The sequence below is a fragment of the Prorops nasuta genome, unplaced genomic scaffold (genome assembly GCF_024137725.1).
Source record: "Prorops nasuta isolate Cenicafe-Biocafe unplaced genomic scaffold, Cenicafe_Pnas_1.2 PNAS00006, whole genome shotgun sequence".
Taxonomy (NCBI): Eukaryota; Metazoa; Arthropoda; class Insecta; order Hymenoptera; family Bethylidae; genus Prorops; species Prorops nasuta.
Genome location: NW_027116803.1, coordinates 4,336,141 through 4,354,624, shown reverse-complemented (window position 1 = coordinate 4,354,624; position 18,484 = coordinate 4,336,141).

Genomic DNA, 18,484 nt, shown 5'->3' with positions numbered 1-18,484 from the left:
CATCTGGTGGTGGTTGATTGTGATCAGAGGAAGGTAGGAGAGGCATGGAGGACGATTCGTCAGCAACGCGGAGTCGACACCGCGGCATCCACGCCTCCACAGTCCGTCCCGTCGGCTTGGTGATCCCCCAACAAAATGGCCGCCCACGTCCTAATCGATTCTACCTACCACTATGCTACAACTCGAGCATTCCTACTCTGCCTACTCTTGCCTTCCCCTCGTGCTATCCAACGACGCTGCCACCCCCTACACCTCCACCCCATCCACCACAACTCCCTCCCATTCTTCACCCCTCACCTCCTCCTCCCTCCTTATTACCCTCCTCCACATTTGCTTCCTTCAAAATTCCCTTCCTCCCCCTCTTCTTTAATTTCATCCCTCTGTCACCCCCTTGTCCCCATTTCTTCTTTAACCACAGTACAAATTTATTGTTAACTAATTTTTACAATTTTTCTATTTTTTTCCAGCATTAAGAACATACGAGGCTTCACGATAATTTATATCTGCTGGCTCGTCAAATGTTTAAACCCATCAACGCTTTGAATCTGAGAGAATCCACAGGAATTTCCTAATTTTATATCATTCGACAATTTTATACACGATTTATTTTTCAACTTTTAATTCAATCGATGGAACTGACGATGCCAATGTTTCCAGTAATTATTAAACCTCGTATCTATTAAAATAAATCTATGTAAGCGAAGTAATTATCACAGACGATCGATATACCTTCAGCAATTCTACATGGAACGTTTATAGTTGAATTTTAATCGGTTCCCCTCTCTATAATATAATATGTATATTAATGTTCAATTGATTTTATCGCATCAAATTTTTTCGCAGCTCTTCTTATACAATATACCTATACATGGCCAGTCTTTCAATTTTCACTAATTTTTTGTAAGATTGATCGAGCGCGCGTGCACGTGTGTCTGTGTGTAGTTTATTTAAGGCTAAGTATGGGCGGAGAAGCTTATTATCGAATGAATTTTTAGCAACAAATTATCATCGGTTTCCAACGTCTAGATTGGATAGCGAGAGTGTTGCGAGTGGCATAATGGAGGCCTTTATGAATTCTTCAAGTGGAAATATGCAGCGTCTGAGCACTCACGATTTAATTGCGTATTTCCCGCGGATGTCGGCGACTTTAAAGAGGCTCGCCAGCCGTGGATCTCGCGCCAATTCAAACCAGAGGCGAAACTCAAAATTAAAAACTTGTACACACGATTAATCACACGAAAATTATATAATTATACCAAAAGTGTAATTGAATTCTCGCACGAGTCCTGGAAAAAGCAATAACCGCAACTAATAATACATCCGAAGAAGTTTTCGTATCCCAATATGTTTTTAAAACGAGATCACTCAGCGTCAATTTTATGCGGCAGAGAAGCACAGACTTGAAAACACATCCGCAGTCAATCGTGCGAATCTTACAGAGCCAGACGCTTTAACGAGCAAATAACCAGGAGCTGCTTGTCAAAGCTCTGTAAAGCGATAAAAAATAATGGCCTCGCGATTATTTGATAAACTTTTATCGATCGTAGCGCCCCCGACCCTGTAGAGACATTGGCGAATCGATTTCACAGCGCATCGTTGAACGAAACTTTAATGAATTGAATTTAAAAGAAGAGTAGTGGAAGGAGGCAGGGGGGGGGGTTATGTAAAAATAAAAAGATAAAATTGAAATAAATTTTATGGGTAAGATTGAACGTGATGTATGCGAGTGAAATATTGGATGGGCCAGGGTGTGCACATGGCCGAGGCACTTGAGCGACAGAGACAAGAGGAGGATTTTAGGGTGGGGTGGGGGGAGAGTATGACGAAGAAGAAAGAAGCATCGAAAAGAGCATCTGGATGCATTCGAGCGTCGATAGCTTTGTCGGCTTCTCGCTCGTACACGCTTCCACGGACTGAGCCGCTTAACATCAAACCCCACCACCTCCTTCCTTCTCCACCCCCTTTCATTTTCCTCCACTTCTTCTTCTTCTTCTTCTTCTTTTACCTAGCAAAACACTGACAACACTCCACAAAGCCACATTGTGTCTCTCCATCCTCACCTTCCACCTATTTGTGTACACCAAATCTACCGAAAACTTATTAGTCACTTTTCCCGAAGATTTTCCATTCAGCAGACTTTTCCAGCCATAATCTAATCCCTAAAATTTTGCGAGAAAATCCGTTTTTTTTAGAAAAAGCGATTTTTAATGGGGTCTTAACTTTAGTAGGGAGTAGCACACTGTATAGTGTAAGGGTAATGGATAATGTTACCAGTTTTCTTCTAGATAATGGTTATGTGTAACAGTAGCAGTTTACATTCGAAGCAAATCCAGTGTGTTTCGGGACGACTCTGCGCTCTTTTCGATTCTCCAGGCAGCAAAGTGTGGTCCCAATAAGTCGATCGTTATACTGCGAGACGCTTTCAAGAGCTGAATGACCTTGATCCACCCGCCATTGCTATATTATTATAATCCTAAAATATTTAGTAATTATAATTATATTATATTTTGGATTATTAGAAAAACCAAAGTGAAAAATAGATATCTTAGTTATAAAAAGGGGTGAGTGATTAAGGATTCTGTTTTTCGGGGTTGCTGCGAGATACTTTCAAACGCTAAATGACCTTGACCCATTCAGCATGGCCGTAATGAGAAAATGGTTAATTCATAATCTTCCTCAGATTTTATTGTTAAGCTATAGCATGAAAATACACACTCACACACACAATCTGAATTACAAGAGGGTGTATATATGACTTTCGTTTCTCAAAATAAAGGTTACGAGAGGTCAGAATTGGCTTTAGTTTTCCAGGAGTTGGAGGATCAGAGCCACACGTTCAACTTTATGGGGGGTCTCCAAAGTGGACCGGAAACTCGCCAATGGGTTCCGGTATGCTTCACAGATATTAAGGGAATACCTGTAGCAGCCGGATAGCCGGAAAAGGAAGTGTCCGATTTTTCTCGTATCGGGCGTGCGCACAGCTTAGCCAAGATGGACCTTAGAAAAATCATTGATAACCTAATGAGGGTTGGTTGAGTACATGAGGGCAAGGTGACCCATCGACCCAGGTAGCCTCGTAAATTCCGGGACACTTCAGGGTGTACCCGCAATGTTTTGATCGGGAAGATCCGTCCAGACCAAATAATCGTTCGCAGATCCTTCCGAGCGTTCGACTGGGAATAAGTCAACCGGTATACTATTTACCTTCCCTTCCTTCCTAAGATCCTCGAAAAACTAAAATCCTCCAATCCATGAAAAATCCTTCCGCTCCAAAACACCTTTAATCTTGATCCTTGGAAAAAGAAAGAAATACTCAATCGCGATAAAGAATGACGATAATATCCTGTTGCTCCCTGAAGAGTTTATGGACCTTATTCTTAACGTCGATGATAAAAGATTTTGGGACACATTTGCGTCGTGTAAATAATCTCAGTTTCAAGGATTTTTACGCAAGGTGAAACTGAAGCTACGAAGGTTCAATGACGTTTGGCATGTTTATTTCGTGTATCGTTACAGCTTGGCGCCGGTCTTTACGACCGTTGTTCTCCCTTCCCGTTAAAACCGGAAGGACTTGAGAGAAATGGAAAGGTTTCAGGGAGTCTTCTCAATCTGCCAATATAATAATAAAGTAAGAAACTAAATTGAATTAAATTTGCTATTAGGAATCGATTAAATTTATTTAATTTATCCAAATTTTGAAGGATGCATTATAACGTTACGGAACCAGAGTGAGTTGACTAAATTTAGAGACGATCATACAGAATTTTGACATCTAAACGGTTGTAGCTTGAATGGTGGAAACTGATGGAGAACGGTAAGTTAGCGAAAGAAAGATGTAAATTATTTTGATAATGTCTTTACGAAGCAATAATTTAGGCCATTTGGCAATTAAACAACTACATATAAACACTTACAATATTGGCATCAGAACGATAATAAAGCTTACATTTTTAAAATAATAACAAATTTATACTAGTTGGGGAATGTTAAAGCTGATTGAATTTTTGAATCACAAAAGTTGTTCTAAAACAAATGTAATAATTTCCTAAAATCCCCAATATTTCAGTGCCATTGATGAAAATTAGACAAATATCCAGCATAATGTTTCAGTAAACGATCGAAATATGCAAATTTGGTCGAGAAAATTTTAACTTACTCAAAACTTATACGTTGGGAAAAAATTTATATTATCTAATAGGAAAACGTTGTACTTGGCTATATTACGCGCCGTACCACGTATGGCTTTCAGTAGAAATCTTTAACACCTATACATATCTATATAATACGTACACGCATGTGTACGTATAAATATAGCTGCAATTGAGTTTTTCCTCAAAAGCTTCCATACGTAATAGAAAGACAACAAGTGAGTTGGGACGAAAAGTCAGACATTTCAATAGTGGATGAAATTATAGTGAATTCGTGTAAAATCGAAAGTTCCAGCGAATTTTAAACTCATAAAATTAAATAATTTAAAAGTGGTATATTGGCTTTTTTTATACAAGGTCTTTTATGGTGAGCAAAAATTTCATTGCGCAGCGAATGCTGCTACAATTTAACGATTCTCTAATCAACCGAAAAAAACCAGTGCTGTGATGAAAAATGAGAGTGTTCCGATTGTGGCTGAAATTACAATGCATTGGCGCCTACCGGAAAGCTGAACGAAATTATAAATCATACTGTATATACCTACGAACGTTACATTGAGTTTTTTTATCCATGGTCGTTTAGAATGAATAAAAAATTCGGTGGCGAAAGGACATTTTCTCTCGCGGTTTATATCGCTGGATTTCCATGGGAGTAAACATTCTTTCGTCTAAATATCTAAAAGTCGAGTGAAAATTTAAAGGGGACCGTTTTCCGTTGGCCGCGATGCAGTTTTGAGCGAACGAGTCCCCGAGGGAGACGCCAATGAAATTTTCATTTCGCGGTGTCGCGCCAATTGCTTCTTTCTCGCTTTTACACGGCAGTCTAAACGATTTTTTGACAAAAAAAATGAGCGCTGCTGAAGGAAAAGCCAACCCTTTCCTGTATGAAAGGAGAGGTATAGAGAGAGGGAGAGAGTGAGAGAGAGAAATGGAGTCGTTTGGAGCACAGAAGGGGATGAGGCAGGTTTAAGAGTGGGAATAAAATTTCAAGTTGGGCAGATCGTTGCTTTTCCGCGGCGTGGTTGGATTTTGCTTGGGTATAAGAGGAGGGGGAGGGGGAGTACACTGGTAGTAAGAGGGACGCACACAAATAAAGTGAAGTATAAGTGTAGGAAGAGTGCTATATAGTACACGGGCGCGCACTCTGCACTTCGGCGCGCCGTTATCTCGGCACCATCTCGCCCAGCTAAAAGCTTCTCCCCATCAACCTTTCCTCCTACTCCTCCTCCCTCCTCCTCCTCCTCCTTCTTCTCCTCTCCTTCAAAGTCTACTCCACCTCCACCTCGTCTTCCCTTCCGCACGTGGCCCCCACTAACCATCCAGGATCCGATGCCACTGTCGAACACCACGCTTCTTCCTTCTCTCAGTGTCCCAATTTTTTTTCACCGAATCTGTACAATGGTTCCTCGACATCTCTCTCTCTCTCTCTCTCTCTCTCTCTCTCTCTCTCTCTCTCTCTCTCTCTCTCTCTCTGCCTTCTTCGTCTTCTAATCCTTTAGTCAGTTTCCTATTTTTCTTTTTTACGCCCCCCTAGATTCTTATTCTACTTCGAATCTTCAACATCTCTTTCTTTACTCGTCAGTTGTCATTAATTTTTTGACTTTCGTTTATTAATTTACATTCAGTAATTTCCTTCTAATTCATCTTCTTTTATATTTCTTTTCAATTTAACGTTTTTTAACACTTGAATATTTGAGTCCTCAATTAATATAATTCGCCACTTACGAATGTTTCATTTTTTTCCTAATTTGGAATGATATATCTGCTACTCGAATTTTCTTGTAATTTTTCACCCAAGTTTTTGACAATTTTTCCATGTCCAATAGTGAATCTAGTTTCCTGTCTCAATTTCTTCTTATATTTCACGTTTCACCGCAATTGATACAATTTATGCATGCATTACAAATTCCTCCGATTATCATCTTGTAATCACTCGTGTTTCGATTATTCACACCTTCATGTTTCTTTCATAAAAGAGTGGACATAGCAATAAGCCATTCTTCTTCCTGTAATTTCACGTTTTTTCCCTCGACCTCTCTATTCAACTCAGAACTCCTAATTGCCCTCTTCCTCCACTTTGCCACTGTATAATTTTACTTAATTGTCAGCCAGCAACGCTTTTTTCTTCTTCACCAATCTCCAACGACCTTGAATCCAAAACGTATACTTTATTATCTCGATTTTCCCCTCTACTTTATTCTTCAGAGAATCTTCGTTTCCTACTTGATTTTTCAACAAAGTATCGGAGAAAATTTATCGAAGAATTTGCGAAATATTCGAATATTTGAGGATCGATGTAAACTTGGGACCGTCAACCACTTGGAAGTTCTCGAGTGGGCCTCGAGTGGAGTCATTCGATTTTTAACATTGGCGAACGTCTGTTTCCGCCACTTTGCTTCTTCTCCCTTATTATTTGAAAAGAAAAACCCAAACCGAGAGATTTCTCAACCATTTCAACGAATGATTAGCCGAATGCGACTTTATATATATATATATATATATATATATATATACTATAGAACAAGAAGAATGATTCTCACGGTTTGGCGCAAAAAAGTCTGGACAATTTGATCCGGAAGAGAGATGAGAGAGTCTGGAGTGCCATGGAAGTAGTTGCTTGGCAGTATCGAGGCTGATGCTACGATTGAAATTCGGCAGCGCGGAATAATTTCATAATCGATCGTGGGATATTCCGTTTTTCGGCCGAGAGTGCCGGTCCACGCATTGCACACGCGTGCGCGCTCGTACACGCCCGCGTGAGTCGAGCCAGTCGAAGTATAGCCAAGCCGCTCCCTCAGGACACCCTGCGAGCCCTCCTGCGCCAAGAGTTATCCTTTTCTCTACCCCCACCCCATCACCAACCTCCATTTTATACACCAATTTACACCTGGAGAACAAAACAAAATGCGATTTGTATCAACCACAAGAAAATAATTCTTTAATTATATATAAGAAAATTCTATCAACGAATAAAACTGTGAATTTAATGTTTAAGATTCGTCTCGTATATGTTCCTATTTGATTCTTATTTTGAATTTTATGATGTTTACAGGAGAGACAAAAAGGGCCTATATATATATATATATATATAGTAGTGGAAATTTTTGAATAGATTTGGGCCTTTCGGTGTTGGATTCCCCGTTACGAGTGTGCGTGGGTGTGGAGGAGGTTGCGAGCGCGCCTATGCACGTATTTACGCGTGTTGTAACAGCGACATTCGCAGACTTGCGCGGACGGGCCATATCGATCTGGCGTTTCCAGAGCCGCTTAAACCCGCGACTCACGCCCGAGGATAATAATTCATGACTCGAACAACGAATGGCGAATGGTGAATGGCGAATATCACGGTATATCGATATGGAGTCTCCGTCTCTCTCTTTTCTATTTTTTTTCCTCTTTTCTTCCACTTTATATTTTCCTCCCCCACTCCCTTCACCCATATTTCATCAACATCCACTGCTATTTTCTTCAAAACTTCCCTGTTCATTCCCCCATCTTACCACCTTGTACCTTATTCTAAATATTGCTTATAAATTAAAAAAAAAAAAATAAGATTCGATCCATGTATTTTTTTTTTCAAATTTTTGAAATTTAACTCAATTTGATATTACGTTAATTTTTTAAAGGACTAAAAAAGAGCGGGTTAATTGATCGTCATCGAAAGAGACGTGAAATTCCATTGAAGTTATCTTTGCATTATTATGAAAGCAGGGAGGAGTGGGGAAGGAAAGGAAAAAATCCAGACGGGAGTGTTTCGCTATTAAGAAAAACGTTGGATTTTTGAAGGACGGCATGGGTAAAGTCTTTATTTCCGCAGAATGCAGGTGTTAGTCTCGCTAGACGAGAGTGGAGATCCTTCAGGATCCTTCAGGACGAGAGTGGCGTTCTTGCTAGATCAAAGATCCTCGCCGCTGTCTAAAAAGCTGTGTCATATGCTGGGGTGACACTCCCTCCCCTCCCCTCCCTCAACGTCTCTCTCTCTCTCTCTCTCACCCCTCTCCATCGTCTTCGGAAACGCGTCAAGTGCCATGTAATCTTCCACACTAATCTTACCTGGAATTGCCCAGCCTTCTCTGTTTCCCCACTATTCCTATCCGAACCTACCAACAAATTCCACCTCCAAATCGAATTTTGACCAGTCCATTTTTCCCCCACCCCTGCACCATTTTCACGATCCGAGAGGATTGTATACATTCGACTGGAAAATATTTCCGTTCGATTTCTCCACGATCAATTATTTTAATTAGCATTGTTCATTAGTTCGGAGTGAAAAATAATCGCAGCAATGCATTACGGATCCATTACGGATTTTCGAAGCGTTAACCCCTTTGCCGAGTGGAAAATAGCCGTGGGCAACGCGAGGAGAGAATCCCTCTGTTCGACTGGCCCGTTTTGCAACAAATTCTCGCAGGCAAATTCACTAACTTAATTAATCCTTTCTGCAAACAAACGTGGGTAGCCCAAACAAATGTGGCAAAGCCAAAAACAAGTGCTATTCTCGAAATGGTAACTTCTGCAATGTTGAGGGGGGGGGGGGGGGGGGATAGTGGGAAAAATGGCGAAGGGGAAAGTTTTGTAGGAAAATGTAGGCAATTTTGCGCGTTTGTGGACAACGAGTACGCGCGATAAACTCAATTTGGCGTACAGCGAAAAGGGATTTGCACGCTGGCTGCAACGCTCGGGGGGTTAATATGTATTTGAACGCGTGACCCCGTATGTAATGGATCCCTAATGCGACCCGACGATTATTTCCTCTTTAAAAAACAGTCTGACAACTTTATTGCCTTGTCAAGTTTTTCAACCGTGAATCTTTGTCCACGTGAAAATTCTTCGACGATTGTTCTGTGAATATTCATAGTGGTCTTTCTCTCTTCAAAAGAGGATGAGATTAAATTGTAATATATTTTTATTGTTAGAAGAGAGATTTTTAAGAAAAGTTAAAAGCCAAAGGTAAAACTTAATTAAATAGATTGTACTTCGATGGAAGAATATTCAGAAGGACTACTTGACATTATTGATACTGAGTTTTCTCCCTCAAAGAGCAATTTTTTAAATATAATTTATAATACTGTAATTATGCATGTTTTTTAAAGCAGTTAAGTCGTAATGAGATTCTTTTCCTCGAAAACAGATTTTTCAGCAGAGTCCATGAAACATACGGGCAAGGTTTAGTTGAACAGGTCCTACCTTGAAGAAGCCAGGCTGACAGGGACTCTCCAACAATATTGACTTTCGGCCAGGAGTATTTATTCTTTTTTTATACTTACATATTTGTTTGTGGCTGCCCTTTTGTCGGACGGATAGAGAGAAAGGTAGTCCCGAGTCTCGAAATACGCACGACGACATATAGACATAACTGCTTTGGCCAGAAACTTTCCTGTCTCATCGGCAGCTGCATCTGCAACCGCCCTTAACAACCTTCTCCGAGCCATTTTTCACCTTTCTCCATCTTTTACGCGCGTGATATTGCATTAATAACAACCATCTTCCTGCCATATTTACTCAACTTGATCGACTAACGCAAAATCTGCGAGAAATTGTAACGAAAAATCAATAAATTGAGAAAACGTTGTGATTCCCTTGAAGAAAAAACCAACAAAAAAAATGTATTCTATTTTTATAGATAAAAGGGCGAAGGAAGTAGTCATGCCAATTGCTTTACGAAAACAAAAATGACCATACTACATCAAATAGAACCTAATGTTTTCCTGTAGAAAACGAGAAAGAGAATTATAGAATTAGAATTAAATTTCGAGAGAGGGAGAAATATCGAAGTTTTCAGAGAGGATAAAGGGATGAGGGAATAAAATGTCAAGTTAACCAGATTGTTATATTTTCACAACTAGGGAACATTTTTTACGAGAAAAACTGCACCATGTATGTAAATTTAGAAAATACTCTGATCTATTTAAAGAAAAAACCAACATAAAAATACACATTCGATTTTCACAGGTAGACGGGAGTAGCTGTCGATGGAAAACTGGCGAGACCAATTACGAGATGTCGATTAATAAGAAACGAGATTTGACACTCGTGAATATGGCATGTAGCATTTTAGTCTATAAAATTGATCATCGACATGGATATCTCGATGTTGTTATCATTGGCTTTTCACGACATCAATTTTCATTAAAGATTCGCATTTGTGTCACAGCAATTTGGCTCGGTTGGTTATGAGGAGCGATTGGACAAGGCGTCAAATTAAAATAAATAACGACGTCGAGCCTGGATAGCCCTTCCAGATATTATAACAAATTAATTATAATAAAACAACAACAACAAAAAACAAAAGAGATTACCTATCTTATCGAATCTCTGAATCAGGAGAATTTCAGTTTATCCCGGCAGAATTTACGAAAGTTTATTATAAAGCTAAATAAGGGAGGAATAAGTCAATGCGAGGATCGCGTGCGTGAAGTTAGCTATTTGACGACCGTTCACGGGGGGGGGGGGAGTTGGTAGCTTGAAACTGTTAGGGGATGAACATTGACCGGTTAGTACAACTGGAACACACGCGATCTCTAATCATCGTTTGTGCGACTTTATAACTTCACGTGTGTCCCGCCAACCGTCCACCCTTAATTACTGCATTTCTATGCAATTCCACCCCCGCCCCTCCCTCCACTTTCCAGGCCGTTAATTGTTTTAAAAACAAAGCAAAAAATTAATCAATTCCCACAGACCTACTTTGAATAACTCCACGAAATTTCATAGAATTCTTACACTTTTTTAATTAAACATTTTATCAAGGTATTACTTTGACGTTTTTTTATTGAAAATTTAGCGCTTGCACGGTGAATGTATAATTAGCGATATCACCTCATTATCCACTTGACGTTAAATAGCCGGACGATAGAGACTCGGTAATGCGTGTGCAGATAACGCGCAAGCCCGCAATATACTGGCATGTTGGTTAAATGTACTTACAATTAGTTAGTGGAATATACGTTCCTTGTAATTCCAGGTATTTTCTGTAAGATATTATAATTCTCCCTATTAGGAATTTTTAATGATCGAAACGTCATTTTCATATATATTTATAACGATTCGCTAATTCGAGGAGAAGTTTTAAGAAACTCAGGGCTAATTACAAGGTTTGGAGAATAAAATTAGGGCAATAGGAGGGGGGTAGGGAACAGGGATGTAGTGTTCAATTAGGTAGGGGTGTGGAGGTAGATGCACGGATGTAATTTTTGCAGCAGGGCGGGGGTCAGAGATTTGTCAGAAGGCAAAAGAAAAAGTGATATATGACGGTAGCGTGTTATCGGCATGACAATCTCTTATCAGATGCGCGGAGACGTGGGGGTGGCATTCGAAGGCTCGTGCTGTACTCCTGTTTTACGTGCCATATGGCCCAAAAGCGCAGCTGCTGATCCCATCACGTGCTCATCGTCTCTCTTCCACTTCAACTCGTACTTCATTTACCGATACTTTTTTTTCACTCCCCTTTCTCACTTCTCTCCCTCTCTCTCTCTCTCTCTGCTTCTCTTTTTTTAAATAACAGAAAATAATTCTTCATCAGTGTTACAACGTCGAATAAAAATGTTAACAGTTGCAGGGTAGCGATAAAATGATAACGCGTGGTCGTGTGAGCTCGAGCTAAAAAACAGAAAAATAAGAAAAAAGCATTTGCGATAAAATGCAACACGCGTCAGCTGTTTGTACAGATTATCCCTTCGTATGTATCTTCTGCATTTTTACCAACCTCACCGATCTCTCTTTTTTATCTCACTGACAAATAAATCGTTAAACGTTTTGCTCTCAATGCTGTTCACTTTGTTGCTGATTTTTCCACGATAGAAAAAGTTTCTTTATAATGTATTAATTGTTTGTGAACAGTGTTTCCTCGAGGGGGAGTTTATAGGGTGGTAGAAAGGGGGGGGGGGAGGGATTGAAAGGACGAACATTTAAGAGTTTTACTGCCCTTTGTGCAAGATTTGGAGAGAAATGAGATTGACCGGTGGGCGATAAATATTTTCCAAACGGGAAAGTGTAAGAGGGTGGGGAGGGGAGAGTCCGGGTTTTGCGGCTTTCGATCGGAAGGACGCAAAAGCCACGAGAGGCCGCAGGAAGAACGGAGACTCCTCGCCGGAAGTCGAGCACGATCGTCTATTCCTGCATCCGGCCACGCGCCGCTTCTGCCAATTAATTCATTACTGCCTTCCACGATACTTTCCCAGACAGATTCACCCCTGCGTGCTTCATCGAGAAATAGCTCTAGCTACTAACGATAATCCGCAATACTCGTTGAGTTCTGTGAGAAAATAAAAATAAAGGAATAAGAAGAAAGAAAACTATTTTATATTTTATTATTGATGGTAAATGAACAATATAAATTATTATGAAGGAATATTTCCTAAACATATTCACCCTTATGTTCCCTACAGTAACCACTGTCTATTGTAGTACTAATAGAACTTTGGTAAAGAAATATTAAAAAGAAGCGTTATGGATGACATTAAATATCACATAGTGGAAGTAGTGATTCAAGAGCTTCTGTTCTAGTTCACTGAATAAATGGAAAATTTATTATATTCTATATTATGGATGCTAAATGATTTATTATAAATTAATAGATGTGAACGTAATCGGTATGGATTAAACAGTTTGCGGCTGAAATAGTGACTCAACAGCTTCTGTCCATGAGTCGCGGAATATATTGGCGTTGGTAGATAGAAAATAGGGCGGCAGATGACGAAGGATGCGTGTTTGTTGAGAGATTCGCCACGGCGATGGTTCCCGTGGCGAAGGGCTAAGTGCACCATCCTATTATACCCTCCCAAAGGCGCCTCTACGGTTTCTCATTCCCGCAACTCCTATCGTGCAAGGATCGTGGTGCACCTCTCTCTTGAGAACCCCGCGTTTCATGCTAAAAAGCCCGCTAAATCGATTTGCATTCTCATATGCATGCCACATCGCCTATCTCAGTACTATTTTCAATCGATCACACACAAACACATTTAGAAAATTATTCCAATTTTATTAATTGTAAAATTTGTATATTTTGTAAACTGTCCCATAAAAATTTAATTAATCATCGGTAAAGGAGTTATTTTAGTAAAGTATGAGTGACTCTATGTTATACATGTGTGGAGGAGCATTAGAGTAAATTGGGCTTTTAAGTAAGCAAAGAGAAGAATTTCCGTCGATCATAGAGAAAGAAAGAAAGGGATAGTCGAACAAGTTCGGGTTCGATTTCTGTTAGGGGATTTCTGTGGGAAAGTGTGATGGGATGGTATCGCTGTGGCGAGCGGGGGAGTTAGGCACAAAGGGTGCAGTAATAACGCGACATTATGCCGCATAACGTGGATCATATTCCATGCGTCGTCGCCCATTAAGGAAAACCCCCCACTATCGTCACCAAAGAAACCGTGAGATTTCCTTTTAACCTACTCTCTAGCAAGGGCGATAGAAAAATCACATTCTTCATTTTCAACTACATCCGTTCTCTCATTGTATTTACGATCGATCGCGTGGAGAGCCTGGAAAAAATGATCAAGGCTAACTCACGTCGTTTATCAAGGAGCAGTTGGTATTATATACAGGCTTAATGATCCTGTAGTGTCCACCCCCAGGATCAACCCCTCTCTGATAGATCCGCTCGTCATTAATTGCGAGTCTTCGCCAAGAAAACCCGATGTTTCACGATCTTTCAAATTGTCTAGAATGACGAGTGTTCCTGTGACGAGGTTTCCATTAATCCGCGACAAAGTTTTTCGGACGAAACACCCCTCGTGGCCGTCCATTCCGTCTCACAAATTTATTTATGAGATGCCTCGAGCGAACAATACATTCCTCGTGTAATTCCGAGACGAAAAGTTCTTTGGCATTTTCAAATCCGCTCGGTGGTTCTTTAGTTATTAACGAAAAACCCAGAGATTCCGTTTAGCCACGCCCACTGCCAGCTGATTGGCTACTTTGAATCACGAATAATCGCAAAATTCCCGGTCGGATCAAAAAGTGACAAAGGAACTTTAGTCTCAGATTTACACGTAAAAGTCACCTTTCCAATCGCAATAATTTTTGCACTTTTTTTTTGGAAGGACCTGTACAACACTGGGGCGGGAAATCACTTAGGCTAAATTTCAGCACGAGGCGGCAAAAAATGGGGAACCGCAAAAGCTTTTTCCATGGCGTGGTCGGTAAGGAAAATATTGATGGTCGACTTCCGGTCGCGGACGTGGCCTATTGACTAATTATTCGTCGACCACGCGGCCTTAGCGGATATTCAGGGAGAAAGGAGGACGCGTATAAGTGTCACGTGGCTCTCGTGCGTGTGGATCGTCGGATAAGGGACGACGCGAAGTTTCCAAGCGGTACATCCGAGCCACGTGACGTCACGGTAACGTCAATTAGGCGTCGCGTGCCCGAACGACGCCACGCGTCATTTGTCAGTGGCCTCCACACATTCGCGTAACTCCTACATGTGCCGACCGTAACGCACAACACTATATAATCACACTAAACTATTTTTTCCCCCGAATCTTCGTAAACATGAAAATTAATTTCTATCGCATCTTCCATAATTCTTACGATTCCGCTTCACCAAATTAATTTAATCCACCTACCTTGTAACCTTGGTCGAAACAGGTATAACCGAAATAAGCTGAAATTTGCTAAATCACGTTACTATAATTATTAAAACGAACTTAAGTATAAAAAAAGCATCGTAGATAAAAATGGATATCTCTTCAGGATTTGTCGATAAAATTCAACAGCGATATATATAGAGACTCGGTGTATCTTAAAAAATCGAACGAGCTTTAAAACGAAACGTATGGCATCCAGTCTGTTTTCTTCGTTGTAAATTTATCGGTGCGTGACGTGTGTGGCGCTCTGATCACAATGTCAGTTGATTGGAAGTCACGTGTCGGTGGCAATGAATTCGACTGTTGGAGCCACGTGTCGAAAAGTCAGGACCCCCTTTGCACCGGCACCATTTTTCCTAGGGCACACAGCACGACTGTCGGAGGTGCGCTCGCACCTCGTCGTCCCCGAGTCAACCGCAATTAAACAAATTAGAAGAATCCAATTGAATTCCGGACAAAAAGTCAATATTAATCCTTTCACACGTGAATCATAATGGATTGGAATAAAATTAGGTGGAGCCTGTTACTCGCGAGGGGATGATCGAACAAAGAGTAGAAGTTTTGAGAGCGAGATGTAGAAATTGATTGTAGAAGGATTGCAGTGACGTGGAGGTATTTTCTATATGGAGGGTTGATGAAATGTCTGGAGAATATTCATGTGGAAAAAGGTGTGGAAGAGATGCGTGTTATCAGGCGTTGCTGACAGTCGGAGGCGAAGAAGCTTGCAGAGAAGAAAGAGGGTTGGAAATTCCAGGAAGGTGAGCCTGGGAGGGGATGAGCAGGGTGATCCCTAATCGAGAACTCGCATCTGCCACGTCATTGCTCGGGCCTTTTCCGGATGCATTGATCGGGCCCCGGCGATCAGGGGCCCAATTCTTGCCTCTTTTCTTCTCCCCCCCCCCTCCCCCTCCTCTCTTTCTATCCCTCCCGAGGATCCTCCCAATCTGACCGGGCATCTACATCCGCGTTATCTTGCATCGCGGACGACGCTGACTACTAATTCGAGGATTTAGTGAAAGTAAGACCTTAAACGCACGGGCGCCTTCCAAGTTGAAAAACGACAGCTCGGTCGTTAAGCAAAGTACCACTGCGGAGGACCCACTGGGACAGTAGCCAATCTCACCTGCCTTGCTCCCCCAATGCATCTCGTCTCATTACTCGATACGATCCATTCCTGAATCGCCTTATCTTTACTGTCTTATGTTAATTCCCTTATATCACTTTGTTTTCTTTTCTTTTTCCAATAGAAAGAGCAATATTTTTTAGCAGAGAGAATAGGAGATTGGTCATGGGAAAGCTCGATCAATTTGATTCGGGAGGAGTGGATATATTGCAGGAAAAAAAATATGGCTCGCGCGTAGAAAGCTGCAAATGGCCGTTGGTTTTCAAAGTGCAATATACTTCGGCGTGAATAGGAATGGAAGAGTGTATCGGTTTCGAGGGGTTACGAGAGTGAACAAGGCGAGACTGGGGTTGAGGGGGTGAGGGCACCTGTTCCTATGGCAGGAGAGCATCGTGATTAAGTCCTGGTCCACCCCGACAAAGCTCCTCCGAGGATCCAAGGGTCCTCGGGCTCGACATTTGGTGTCATTGTCGCAAGAAGGGCCAATGACCCCCCCCCCCCCCCCACCCATCAACCATTGGCTCGTTCTAATGCTGATTTAATCAGAATCTCCACCGCCCATACTAAAACCACCCTCAAAGCACGCGCTCCACCCTGAACAAGTGCGGATTATTGTACGTGTGCATGTGGATTCGCTGTGTAAATATTTGTCCGATAACCACTCAAATGGAGAATATCCACGCAAACTTGTAAAATTATCTCGTTAATAAATTTCTGGATTTTTGACGAACAAAATGTTCGCTTGTACCTTGATAGCTTCTATATGAATATGCATAGGACGATGCGTGAAATTTGTGCCAGCATATCTTTTGGCAAATTAATTCTATAAGCTTTTTGCCAAAGATTAATTGGAAAAGGTTTATATGAAAATTATAAGGAGCTAGGATGGCAGGAAGAACTATAATGTAATTTTTTGGTTAAGCCAAGTCATATAGAGATAGATTTATCAGACTTGATTTCCTGGCACAATTACATACTTGCATGATCAGATCTGGTGGACGAGGGAACATCGGCACATATGGCACGTATACATGCCGATTATTACATTACGTATGTACACCAAAGAATAATCCTGAAAAGGGGACCCAGCCTGACTTTGTTACCTCTCTTATGGGGGGTGAATCGACAAATACATTTCACCATTTTTCCATTACCTATCCGCAATTGGCATAATCAAAATTCATGGAAAAGTCTCTGAAAAAACACAAAATCCTACAATCTTATTCCTAAAGAAATTATTGCGTTTCTCTTACGAGCATTAAACAGGATATACATATAGTTTCAAATAGCTATTTCAGGCCAGTGATTCTATTAAAATAAATACAGTACTCGTGACTTCTAATCAACGATTTTAATAGCGCATTAAGCATTCGTGTAACTCATTAGCGCTACCAAATGTCCTCGAATATCAAAGAACGAGCCGAAAAGTTTGAAAAATCAAAATTTCTCAAATTTTATCTCTGCATGCTTATATTCTTCGATTAAGACACGCTCTTTTGTGGGCCAATGGATCTAAGGCCATTTATTTCTCTCCTAATTGGTCATTTCTATTCATCTAATATTCGTCATTTACATGATATCTGCGACGAAGATAAAATTGGCAGAATTTTGCAAACGTCTGTTCTCGATAATCAGCACCGAAAGTCGAATCCAGCGTTGCTCGATGTGTCAAAGGATTTGTTTTTTATTAGCAAGATTTCTATTCGTCCAATATTCGCCATTTGCGTTATATCTACGCGGGGAAGATAAAATTGGCAGAATTCTGCAAACGTCTGTTTTTGTTAATCATCGAGAGTCGAATTGACCGTTGTTGGATGTGTCAAAGGATTTGTTTTTTATTAGCAAGATTTCTACTCGTCCCGTGCTCACCATATTTGCATTATATCTACACCCCGAAGATAAAATTGGCAGGATCCTGAAGAAAACGTCTGTTTTCGATAATCACCATGGATTTTTTTTATATTAGCAAAGTTTATCTATTGACTGGACATCGCAGTAGTTTTGAGGTTGGGTATTGATAGTGAGAGAAAGGAAAGGAGAGTTATTGGATGAAGTATAAGGGGGTTCCCGTGGATTTGTCGGGGCTCGTTGCGCTTTTGCTAGGCGGCGAAATCGAATTTATTAAGCGGCACGATGGGGTGTTGGGGGAGGGTGCAACGTGTTTGCAGCGGCTTAATCGAATCCGGTCGGACGTTAATCGAACCGGACCAGTCACTTTTACGGGGCGGCTCGCGAAACCTGCCCGCAAACGCATTGAAATGCTACTCGCAGCTGTGTAACTTCCAGTCACGGCCAATTCACGATGAAACCGGGTCCTGCGATTCCTATCTACTCGTTTCCTAGAAAGAATCCACCATAAATGCGCTCCCTGATAGTCTCCTATCAGCTCTCCGAGCCTGAAATCGCATGAGTTTATATACTATAATATATATATGTAAAAGAACCTCAGCCAACACGAGATGAGTTTGCATAACAACAAATTTCTCAAAACTCTTATCTGTTTCGCAAGGATTTTGTTTTTTCTAGAGTTGGATGAATCTGGTTTTTGACATGGTTCTTGGGAGGTTTCGAGTTACCAGTTATAGGAAAATGTTGGTCCATCTTGCTGCCTCTCTCTCGCCCCT